The 12,621-nt window shown below is 46.3% G+C and overlaps 1 long non-coding RNA gene across 3 annotated transcripts in view; it reads left to right on the forward strand.

Annotated features, from left to right (window-relative positions):
- LOC112660512 (uncharacterized) overlaps positions 1-11,374 on the forward strand; it is a 54,088-nt gene extending 42,714 nt beyond the window's left edge. The window contains exons 2-4 of one of the 3 annotated variants that reach the window (XR_003136992.3): positions 4,307-4,456; positions 5,005-5,077; positions 10,682-11,374. This is a non-coding gene — a long non-coding RNA (uncharacterized LOC112660512). Of the gene's footprint in view, positions 1-4,306; positions 4,457-5,004; positions 5,078-6,716; positions 9,492-10,681 lie in introns of those variants that run through there. The other 2 variants (XR_003136991.3, XR_004813874.2) reach the window with 2 other exon arrangements.
- The last annotated feature ends 1,247 nt before the right edge of the window (positions 11,375-12,621 follow it).

The raw sequence follows: 12,621 nt of genomic DNA on the forward strand, positions 1-12,621 counted from the left end.
AATTGGAGACTTAGCGGACTGAGCCACCCAGGCGCCCCTAATGGAGGGTATTATATGTGCTCAGCATTGTGTTAGGCTCGGGCTACACAACTGAATCAGAGACAAGGTCTTTATTTTCCCACAGCCTAAATTCCAGTAGTGTACCAACAAATAAATGTCTCTTGAGCACCTATCGTGTACAAAACATACACTTCCTTACTCAATATAAAGAGAGATAAAATGTGTTTTTCCCCTCTAGGAGTTTACAATATACCAAGGCAGATAAAATAGTGATATGTAATAAGAGCAAATGGTAAAAGCCCAGAGAGTTATACAGACAAAAAAGCATTTGGGGTGTGTGGGGGGGCACCTGGGTGGCTCAGTCAGTTTTGTGTCTGCCTTCAGTTCTGGCCATGATCTCAGGGTCCTGGGATTGAGCCCCACATAGGGCTCCCTGCTCAGCAAGGAATCTGCTTCTCCCTCTGCTCCTACCCATACTTGTGCTTTCTCTATATGTCAAATGATTAAATAAAATCTTTTTTAAAAGGGATGCTTGGGTGGCTCAATGGTTGAGCATCTGCCTTTGGCTCAGGGCATGATCCCAAGGTCCTGGAATCAAGTCCTGCATCAGGCTCCCTGAAGGGAGTCTGCTTCTTCCTCTGCCTATGTCTCTGCCTCTCTCTCTGTGTCTCTCATGAATAAATAAAATCTTTTAGAGAAAAAAATCTTTAAAAAAGAAGCATTCTGGGAACAAGGGCTAGGCTGGGAGGCAGGACACTACTGCTGCTGATAGCAATAATGATGATATTGGCTAACATTCATTCACTGATTACTGGGTGCTTTACTGTGCTCAGGGCTTTCTGAGTAATAGCTTCTTCAATCCCAATAACAACCCTATTAAACACATACCACATGTTACAGAGGAAGGAACCGAGGTTCAGAGAGATGAAGTGACTTGCTCAAGGGCACACAGCTGAAGAGTTGCAGAGCTGGCACTTGAACCCAAGTCTGTCTGACATCAGAGCCCATTACTATATTATATAGTCCCTGGTCTGGAAAGAAGGGCAGGAGATGTTGGGACAGGAAATGTGGGCATGTGGCATATCGGGGGCAAGAAGCCAACAGGAACAGGCTTTTTTCTCTATATGCAGAGGGCTTTCTCTGCTTCTCCATACACTGGCAGGAAGTGGCTGTCTCTAGCTTTGGGTCCAGTGCTTAAACCTGACTCCCTGGTGCTGATTACAAATTGGCAGCCCTGTAGGCCAAATATCATGCACAAGATATGCTTAGCCAGTGGCATTTAAAAGAATGAATTATTGCCCAAAATTTAAAAATTGGTAAATTTCACATAAAAAAAAAACCTGGAAAATCAGAATATCTGACAAGTCTGGGCTTATATTCCCATGGCAACCATCTGCTAGTGCAGAGTAGCAGCTGCTACCTTTAGACAAGACACATACTCTCCATTTGCCACAATTGCCCATTCCCCATTGTCTCTTTAGATTATTGCACTAGTTTTTTATTACAGATGTAACCCTTGGGGACATTTGGACAAGAATCCAAGGAGATAGAATTCAACTCAACTTGGGTCAGATGTGCATCTCTGGTTCAAAATGTTCTGGTGTTAGCAGGGTAGGCTTCAGTGAGGTCAACATGGGGGTTTGGGGGGGGACCTCATCAGCAAGGTCTGTGGGCAACAGTGGGTCCTTAGAAAAAGGACTGTAGCTGGGCAAACACTCCAGGATGAGTCTGTACAAATGGGGGAGAAATTAAGGCCTAGATCCCATTTATAAGACATAGAAATTTAGGCTTCAGGTCATGGTGAAAGCATGAACTGAAGCAGAAACCATAGAGATGGAAGAGAATCGGGAAGATTGAGAAGATGTTAAGAGTAGAGTGATTTGTGGGCAGGGCAGGGAGGGGGCCAGTGTGATGTTGGGGCCGCTGGCTTGGGTAACAGGGTGAAAAGGTGGTGTCATTCATCAAGGGAGCACATTCATCAGGGGAACACAGGAGGAGGAACGGGTTGGGGGGAGCGAGATAAGGAGTTCACTTTGGGGCACATGGGTTTTGCTCTGCCTGGGGTCATGCAAACAGAGCTGCCTGGTAGGCAGGTGACAATGGGGGGGGAGGGGGATGATCTGAGCTGGAGATACTGAGAAGTCACCAGCAAAGCAGTGGAAGTTAACGACTTGGACACAGGTTAACTCTGGAAGGGAATGCAGGCTAGGAGGAAAGAGGGCTAAGAGCAGAACCAGGAAGCAACCTTTAAAGAATGGAGAGCAGCCAACAACCCAGATTGAACAGTGCTGGTTGCTGAGGGGGAAGGAGAACCAGGCAGCTATGACCTCAGAGAAATCCAGAGAGGAATAGAGTGGTCAACAGTGCTGGATGTTTACAGAGGGCAGGAAGGAAAGGCCTGGAGGTAGTCTGCCAATTAAGAGATCAGCCATGGGAGTGGAGTGGCTGGGTTAAGTTGCAGGGGCTGAGAAATGAGTGGGTGGGGAGGATGGGAGGACAAGGTGTCAACTCTCCCTAGGACTGGGACTGGGGTGTGGAGGGACAGAGAGAGTTTGTCCAAGATCTTGTGTCAAACAAGATTCTGTGGGAAGGCCTGGCCATGGGCTGGAGACCTAGGTGCAGCCAATGTCTTGTTCTGGCACCAGAGGGCCTGGGAAGCTCTCAGGTATCAGGTGCCATCTTATTTGTGGAACCTGGGTGAAAGCTCATCCTAGGGACCAACAGAGGGAATTGCCCTAAGAGAAGGCCCCGACTTTGTGGCTGGGTTTTCCCCACTCTGCATCTGGTTTCCTTGATCCACCGATTACCTTGGGCCGGTTTTGCTGAATGACTCAGGACTTGAGCAAGTTTTGCTACTTGGTTTCACAGCTCTGGGGGAGGGGAGGTCAGATTCTCTCCTGATAACTGGGAAACAGTCATTAGATATTGAAAGGACAATGAGGCCCTAGCTTCAGAAAAAAAAAAAAAAAAAAAAGGCTCTCTAAGCACTAGAGAATTCCAGGGCTTGGATCTGGGAGCAAACAGCTGATGCTGGGATGCTTTTTGTCTCTGCCTCCCCCCAAGGTCTGAATAAAAATAACAATATCAAACAGTCATTAAGCGCTTTACCATTGCCCTGTACTGTTTGTGGGCCTACCGGCTTGATCTCTGAAGTTGACTACTGTTATTATCCCATTTGACAAGGGGAAATTGAGAGGTAGACGGGAAGTGGCTTGCTTGGGGCATCCAACCAGTAGCTGGAAGAGCTAAGAATTGACTGCCCAAAGCCCCATTTTTTAGCACTAGGCGACCTGTGCTTATTAGGATGTTGCTAACATCCTAAGCAAGGCTGAGATATTGATGAGGCTTCCCCCACCCCAAATGAAGATCCTACGCAAATGATTGGAAAACAAGCTTCTTCCCGGCTAGGATTTCTATTGGGAAGGAAGGGACCAGATCTTCTGAGCTTGTTCAGGGTCTCCATGTCACCTGAGACCCCTTCTGTGGCTCCCTCCCCCTAAGTTTCTCAGTTCAAGGATAAAGGGCCTATTCATCAAGACTCAGGGAGCTGGGTCTGGAAGCTGGCCCTGGCATCAGCTAGGGATTAGTCCCTCCCTCCTAGAGCCTGCCTTCCCTGCCGCTCCCTCAGGACTCACACCTGGTATCTCTTTCCTGTGTCCCTGAGCCATGGCGCATGAGGCCCAGGTGGACACAGTACTGCTTTGTCACATGATTTCTTGTGCTGCGTGCCCCTGCTGTCAGAGCACACTTCCAAGGGATCGTGTGGAATCCAGGCTCTGGTAAACACCCAAAGAGAAGGAAGTGGGCCAAGCAATGAGCCCGTGATTGCATCAGGGATGACGCACTCCCTGCCTCTCCCCACCTCACTCTCAGGGGAGCCCCATGGGGATGGGCCCAGGCCCTCTCCCCTTCATTCAGACCAGGAAGAGAGGCTTAAGCCAAGGTAATAAAAGGGATACTGGGGAGGGAGAGAGGGACATGGATCTTAAGCTGCACCCTCCTTGGCCTGGGAGAGACCTAGCTAACACTTGTGAAAGCTAAAGAAAGCACAAAGGTGGAGTGGCTGGAGGAAAGAAGGAAGAAGCCTGGAAGAAGGCTGGGAAAGGAATGTTTACCAAAAGCAAACCAGGTGCCATGTAACAACAGCAATAGTATCTGACTTAGGACACATCAGGCACTGGGGCAGGAGCTCTACTTGTTAGTAAGAAGTAAGCAGCATTTTGCTACATGCTGATGCTATACATTACCTCGTGTAATTTTAGCAATATTCTTAGGAGTTGGTATGATTATGGTTACCCTTTTACAGGTGAGGAATCTCGCTCAGAAGGGCCAAAGTTCAGAATTATCCAAGGTCACTCAATTGAGCATCGGAGAGTCGAGGTTTGAATTTGGGTCTCTCTGCTCTTTGCTTCATCATTATATATTAATGAATGCAACTTTTCTCAACGAGACTAAGGTAGTTATCATTAGCTTTGGTTTATAGATGGGGAAAGTGAGGCTTAGGAGAATGAATTAATTTGCCTGGGGTCATAGTGGAAGTCTCAGTTCTTGACACCCTTAATTTGATGGCTTCATGCTCAAGGGGAAGGAATCCTTGCTGGAGTGTTCCTAAAAGTGCTGCTCAATGCTATGTGGGTACCATATTGGTTCTCCCTTCCCTATAAGGTCATCTCTCTGGGCAGTGGGCACTGGCTGCCGAGAAGACACTTATATTGGCTCTGCTGACCCAGCTGTCCCTCTGGACTGCTGCCTCTCTGAGGGCCAACTCTGGCTGTTCAGTCATTTCTCTGTACCTGCCAGTGCCAGCCCAGACGAGGGGTTCATTGATGAGCTGGGATTTGAACCTAGGTCTTTTGGGCTCTGCCAAAGCCATTTCCACTCCTTCCCCTTGCTGCAGAGGCCTCTCACCTAGTGAGGCTTTAGTTACATAAGCTCAAAAGCAAACAGCCAAGGCCGGCCAAGCTAACTTAGAATCCTTCCCTTGCCTCCCCTTTCCTTTTCCAGAAGCCAAGGAGAAACATGAAAGCTCAAATGCGCCCTGAACCACTCTCAACCCCCAAGTCAAGGAATGCAAAAGGTGAGAAGTCGCCATGGCAACAGCAGGGCCAGGTGTGGTGGTGAATACTTAGCCAGTGCCCGCAGCATCAGTGGGGAGGGCCTGCCCAGTGCCTGTCAGAGGGTTTGCATTTTCTGGCTGCAGAGGAGCTGCATTTCATTTGTTCCTCTTAACACTACATTACAGGAAACTTTTGCTTTTCATCACTTCCATTTTTTTATAAGTGGAAGGGGGGGGGAACCCCACCTTCCTCCCCTTCCAGCCCACTCAGAGAAATGCCAGAAAAACACCAGCATTCCCATCAGAGGCTCTGTCACCACTGGTCATGAAACCCCATCATCACCTAAATTGATCTATTTTAAAGGTTTGTGAAAACTGCATCAATTGATTTTTCCCATATCCCTTCTATCTGTTATTTCTGTGGCTTCTCTTCTTCAGTGCTGCATTTCCTGGGAACAGGAGACCAAGTCTATATGAAAACTTGACACACTCTTATGTGGTTTGGGAACCAAAAAATGAAAGTGTTTGAGAGGGTACCAAATTTTTTTTTCTTTCTTTTACTTATTCAGGTATTTATGTATTTATTTTTACCTGGGGTCTGTTGAAAAAGATTTGGTTCACAGATTCTAAACTTAATTTAGCTCTGGGACTTAATCACTATTGAGCAGAGAATCTTATAACCACAGGTATGGAAAGAACCTTAGAAGTTACTTGGCTCAGATATAACACTGTATGTTAATTATACTTCAGTAATAATGATAAAAGAAGTCCCTTGGCTCAGAGGTCCCCAGACTTTTAGACGTCATCAATAGTCAAAAGTTTAAAAAATGAGGAGGGTATCTGAGCTTGGGTTTCCAGCTTTTAGTTTGGTCAGACAAGAACATTCAAGAAAAACAACTATCATGTACTACAACCACTGCTTCATAAAAGAAAGAACATTTTAATACAAAAAAAAAAAAGAACAAAAAACAAAACAAAACAAAACAAAAACAACCCACCAAACAAGGAGGGATATACTCTCAGAATGAAAGGCTATCTTTTTTTTTTTTTTTAATTGGAGTTCAATTTGCCAACATATAGCATAACACCCAGTGCTCATCCTGTCAAGTGGAAAGGCTTTCTTTTAAGCTAAACAAGTTCAGAGGTTCCTGGTTGGCTCAGGCTGTAGACCATAGAACTCTTGATCTTGGGGTTGTGAGTTTGAGCCCCACATTGGGTGTAGAGATTACTTAAAAATAAAATCCTAAAAAAAAAATAAATCCAACAGATTTGACATATAAAAATTCACCACTTTATCTTTAATTTCTTCCTTTCCCCATGTACTAGCACCAATCTGAGGATGGACATGTGAGAACCACTGATTTGTTTTGTGGGTCCTATCAGTATCTCTTGGGGATGGTGGGTTGGCCTTTGCTTAGGTGGCTGGGGCACTAACTACCTTACTTCTTTGGATAATTGAAGCTGTTACTTCTTTCTCATCATTCCTGCCCTTCCTCAGACTGGTTAATGTCCTTCCTACTTGCTCCCTTATCTCCCCTGTGGATACCACTTTTGTGGTACTTATCTCTGTGTTGTAACTGACAGCTGACACATCCATCCACAATGAGATTGTCAACTTCTTGAGGGCAGGATCTACCTCTGTTCACCCTTGCCTCCTCAGGCCCATCATGTGGCAGCAGCTCATCAATAATTGTTGACTGAAGGAATGGATTTCTTCCAACCAGACCAATGATTTTGTGAAACAAAGGCAATAATAATCATGAAAATAACTAACATTTATTTAATGTGTACTATATCCTAAGCACTTTATGTCATTTGGATCAGGAACAGGCTGTTATGTCAAAGCACTTGGAATAGGATGAAAATGATAATTTATGAAGCATGCTGTTTTAAAAGGAACGGTTTCTCTGGGAATTTGTCATACAGAATTCCCCTAAAAGGGTTCCGAAATGCATGTGCAAAAATGTCCATTGCAGTACTGCTTGTAATAGCAAAATATTGGAAACAATCCAAGTATCTATCACTAGGGAACCTGTTAAGTAAATTATAGTTCATCCATACTGTGTAGGCAGCCTTTAAAAGAATATAGTAGATCTAAATGCACTGACATAGAAAACTGTCCAAGACATATTGTTAAGAGAAACGATCCCATTTTTGTTAAACATACCCATGAGCGCGGGTGTGGGCATGCATGTGTAAATGAATACACAGAAAAAAATATGAATGTGCAGAGAAAAATCTAGAGGAGCAATATAATACAAATTGTTAAAAGTGGCTCCTTCTCTGGATATGACTGTGGGGGACTTTTACTTTATTAAATATTCATCTCTATAATTAAAAAATATTTATAAGAAGCATGTCTTATTTTATAACAGCTTTATTAAAGTATAACTTACATACCATAAAATGCATATATTATTTTTAAGGCTGCAGGGAGAACAGATTTTTTAAAACCCCACTGGAGAGGCACCTGGCTGGTTCAGTAAATGAAGCAGGCAACTCTTGATCTCTTGGTCATGAGTTCAAGCCTCACATCGGGCATAGAGCTTGCTTAGGAAAATAACCCCTGCCACTGGAAGGAAAGGCTTCTGACATTGAGGCTAACCTGGTCTTTTGTCCCTTTGCCTCTATTTCTGTTCCCTTCCCCACAAGGGTCCCCCCTTCCTCTCCTCGGAATCTCAGTATCTCTGAGAGGCCTGCAACATTCCTTTTCTTTACCTGGGTTTATAAAAGGGGGGGTTGCACTAGATGATTTCTGCTGTTCTTTCAGACATTAATTCAGGGATTCATAGTCCTTCTGCTCTCCCTCTTCCACCAAAACTCATTTTTAGGAAGGCTCTTATAATCTTGTTCTCATTACATGAAAATGGCTGGTGAAATCCAGTTTATTTTTCTCTCTTGTAATGTTTGCATTTTGACAATAGATGAACTATCATCTTGGCTTGAAACCAAGTAAGAAACCTCCAGTTGGGGATCCCTGGGTGGCTCGGTGGTTTAGTGCCTGCCTTTGGCTCAGGGCCTGATTCTGCAGTCCTGGGATCGAGTCCCACACTGGGTTCCCTGCATGGAGCCTGCTTCTTCCTCTGCCTGTGTCTCTGCCTCTCTCTCTGTGTGTCTCTCATGAATAAATAAATAAAATCTTAAAAAAAAAGAAAAAGAAAAAGAAACCTCCAATGGTGCAGTTTATATGCACACAGATGAGAATAGGGTAAGGAATAAGTTTTGGGGGCCAGGGCAACATCCTTGAAAAACATAGCAGTAGTCAAATTAGGATCACTGATGTGGAGATGGGTACTCCAGGTTACCACTAGGTAAAAGGGGACCCCCTTGGAGGGGAAGTCAAGATTCTGGCCTTAGCACTTGACAGAATTAAGACAACTGTGCACCATTGGGGAAGGAATCTTCTCGATTTCACAATGTGACCTTGATTGCCTCATTTAACCTAGTACTTTGATGTCTCAGTGTGTAGAAACATTATCACAGTCAGAGAGCACATTTAAACATTTATACACACACAGATAATCTAAGTCACTCTGAAAGAGGTTGCCATAATGAAGAGAACATACACCGTAATCCAATGTCCAGGTGGGTAGACGCAAACCACATTCTCATCAGGAGCAGCAGATGGCATAGTGGTTGAGGGTGTGGGGCCCTGGAAAAATCCTCACTGGGTTCAGATCCTGTCTCTATCATGTATTGGCTGAGTGACTTTGGTCAAGTGGCTTTGCTGTTATCACAGTTTCCATAGAAGGATAATAAAAATTTCCATGTCCTAGCATTATTTTGAAAATTAAATTAGTTCATACGTATCAAATGCTTAGAACAACAGTCCTCGGCACAGAGTAAGTACTCAGTAAATGTTAGCTGTGGCCATCATTACCTCCTAATCCCTTTGTTGGGAGTTGCAGTTCCAACAGCACTTGCTTCAGTTATTAACAAATTCTTTTACATTTTTTGACTGCCAAACGGGGGAAATGTAGTCTCGAGGTTAGCGGAGAATGCTGTGAACTGCACCCAGCAGGACGGGCTGGTTCAAGGCCTGGGTGCAGGGCTCCTCTGGGGAGTCCACCGCGCGGGCCCTCAGCACCTACCGCCTGGAGCACATCCCCGCCTTGTCCGAGCCGCCCTTGTCCCATCTTGAGGAAGCTAAACTAAGGTGGTTGAGCTACGTCTCTAAACTTTTCCTTCTCCGTCGCTGCCAGTGCCTGAAGTCGTTTTCTCTCTGGGTTTCTGGCTGAAACCCAGTTACACCTGACTGCGGCGGAGATGGGGATCCGGGGAGCTGATTGGCCGCGGGAAAGTTCCTGAAGGAGGCCGCGGCCTTCCAGGGCACTCAGGCCCGAGCCGGGATTCCGCCCCAGCTCTCCGGCTCCTACCGGCTAGAGGAGAGGCAGCCACGCCGGAGCGAGCCTGGCGGCCCGTGGGAATTCACAGCTCCCTTCCCTCCCCGCCCCCCGCCAGCACGCTCCGCGGGGGGCACGCTGCCCGGGGGCCGGTGCACCACTCTCCGGGGCTCCCCGCAGCCGCTGATTGCCCGGGGAGAGTGTGTGTGTGTGTGTGTGTGTGTGTGTGTGTGTGTGTGTTGGGGGGGGGGGTTCCAGCAGCCGGCGGAGTGCGGCGCCCTGCCCCCTCCGCCTCCGCCCCTGTACGAGAGGGCTGTAAAATTCCGGAAGAGAGATTAGAGGCAGGGGATGGGTGGGGCGGTGAATCAGTACATTCCTTCCTCCCCCTGCCTCCTCCTCCTCCTCCTCCTCCCCGGTTATCACTTTGGGAGGGGTGGGGTCCTCCCGTGGCCTTCTCCTGACCGGTCCACAGGATTGGGACAAGCCAAGCAGTGCTGGGCGGGAGCCTCCCAAGCTCAGTTCAACTTTGTAGAGCCTGGATCGCTTCTTTTGCGGCTCCTGACCCCATCTGGTATAGAGGGTGGGGAATTTGGGTCCTTGCTTCCAACTGGGTCCTTTCCGTAAGAGTAGTTCAAGGGTCTCGTTAAAGGAAGGGAATCTGAAAGCTCAGAGAGGTTGGGTAACTTGCGCAAGGCCTCACAGTGGCAGAGCCTGGAATAATCCCAGCTCCCCTGGTTTCATCAATTTCCCACCAGCTGCAGTGCCCTGCAGCTTCCTTTACTTTGGGACACTGAAAAGGAACACTTGTTAGGGGGTAGGGAAGTAGCATGCATGGTCCACTTCTTCCCTGTGAGGTACTATAAATATATTGTCATTAATCATTTAATTTTTTTCACAATAACCCCCTGAGAGAGACGTGATCACCATGGCCATATTACACATGAAGAAACTTCAGAGGTCAGGAATTCTAAGGGGCAGAGCTGAGACTCCTGCAGATGGTACAAAACAATGGTTAATGTTTATATAGTGATGGACAGTTTACAAAGCACTTTCAAGATCTTCATTTCAGAGCTATCTCATTTCACAGATGAAAACAGAGGTTCATCGTGAAGTTAAGCCACCTGTCCAAGGTCACAAAGCTAGTAGTAAGTAGCAGAGCCTGCAATTTTGAAATAAACTCTACAACCATAGTAGCAGTGCTTATTCCATTTATTCATTCCACAGTGCCAAGTACCATGCTAATAATTGTAATACTAGCTAATATTTATTGAACACTTACTAGGTGTCCAGGATCGTTCCAAGTTATATATATGAATTCCTGTGATGCTCAGAACTACCTTTGGAGGTAAGTACTGTTACCTTTTCCATTTTACAGATGGGGAAATTGAGACTAGATGAAGTAATTCCCAAGACTACCCAGGAACTAAATGGCAATGCGAGGATGCCAGATGAAACAGTCTACAATCCCAGGGTGGGTTCTAGGCACCTGGCTTATGTCCCCACCTCTGTCTAAACCACTTCTTCAAAGGTCTCCATTTCTTTGCCACACTACCATTACTTCTTCGAACTCCTGTATGTGGCAGACCCATACAGCTCCTGCTCTTAAGAAGCTAACTATAGGGACGCCCGAGTGGCCCAGCAGTTTAGCACCTGCCTTCAGCCTGGGGTGTGGTCCTGGAGACCCAGGATCGAGTCCCACGTGGGGCTCCCTGCATGGAGCCTGCTTCTCCCTCTGCCTGCGTCTCTGCCTCTCTCTGTGTCTGTGTCTCTCATAAATAAATAAATAAAATCTTAAAAAAAAAAAGAAGAAGCTAACTATAAAACTGGCCAAGAGGGATGCCTGGGTGGCTCAGCAGTTGAGCATCTGCCTTCATCTCGGGGTGTGATCCTGGAGTCCCGGGATTGAGTCCCGCATCAGGCTCCCTGCGTGGAGCCTGCTTCTCTCTCTGCCTATGTCTCTGCCTCTCTCTCTCTCTCTGTGTCTCTTATGAATAAATAAATAAATAAAATCTTTAAAAAAAACTGTCCAACAATACTGCTAACTTTACCTCACAAAGATTAATAAGCTAATGGCAATTGGAAGGTTTCAGCAAAGGTACTGGATAAACTCAGGGCACTCATTATGTGGGAATCTCACTGCCAAGGGTGGTTCGCACCATATAAAGGTGCCTGCAGCCCAGTTCCTGCTGTTTTGAGGGGTGCAGTCATCCCTGGGAAACCATTTGGGTGAGATCGTTTATGTCAGAGGTTAGAGTATTTCCCTGCTTATCTGGTTGTGTCATGGTTTCAGGGCTTTCACTCTCAGAGGTGGGTGTTTCCAACATCTCAGAAGGGGTTCCAGCCTACTCTGAGAGACACAGTTATTGATTGGAGTCAAAGACTAAGATGCTTATTTGGGCTTCAGAGGCAGACACCTGAATCCTGGGTCTCCTACTTCATCTCTCTGATCTTCCAATCCCCTTCCCCCCCCCCTTTTAAAAAAAGATTTTATTATTTATTTGAGAGAGAGATTACAGAGAGAGAATGAGAGGGAGAAGCAGACTCCCCGCTGAGCAGGGAGCCTGAAGTGGGACTCCATCCTAAGACCCTGGGATCGTGACCTGAGCCGAAGGCAGATGCTCAACTGACTGAACCACCTAGGTGCCCCTCCAATTCCATTTATTTATTTATTTAGATTTTATTTATTTATTCACGAGAGACCCACAGAGAGAGGCAGAGGGAGAAGCAGACTTCCTGCGAGAAGCCTGAAACAGGACTCCATCCCAGGACCCCGGGTTCACACCTTGAGCCAAAGGCATACACTCAACCACTGAGCCATACAGCTGCCCCTCCAATTCCTTTTATTTTTTTTTAAAGATTTTATTTATTTATTCATGAGAGACAGAGAGAGAGAGAGAGAGGCAGAGACACAGGCAGAGGGAGAAGCAGGCTCCATGCAGGGAGCCTGATGTGGGACTCAATCCCAGGTCTCTAGGATCACGCCCTGGGCTGAAGGTGGCGCTAAACTGCTAAGCCACCAGGGCTGCCCCTTCCAATTCCTTTTAAAATGAAAGTAATAATACCTTTCTCATAGGGTTGTTTTTTTAAAAAAATATTTTATTTATTCATGAGAGACTGAGAGAGAGAGAGAGAGAGAGAGAGAGGCAGAGACACAGGCAAAGGGAGAAGCAGGCTCCATGAAGGGAGCCCCATGTGGGACTTGATCCTGGGACTCTGGGATCA

Source organism: Canis lupus, chromosome 2, assembly GCF_003254725.2.
Source record: "Canis lupus dingo isolate Sandy chromosome 2, ASM325472v2, whole genome shotgun sequence".
Taxonomy (NCBI): Eukaryota; Metazoa; Chordata; class Mammalia; order Carnivora; family Canidae; genus Canis; species Canis lupus.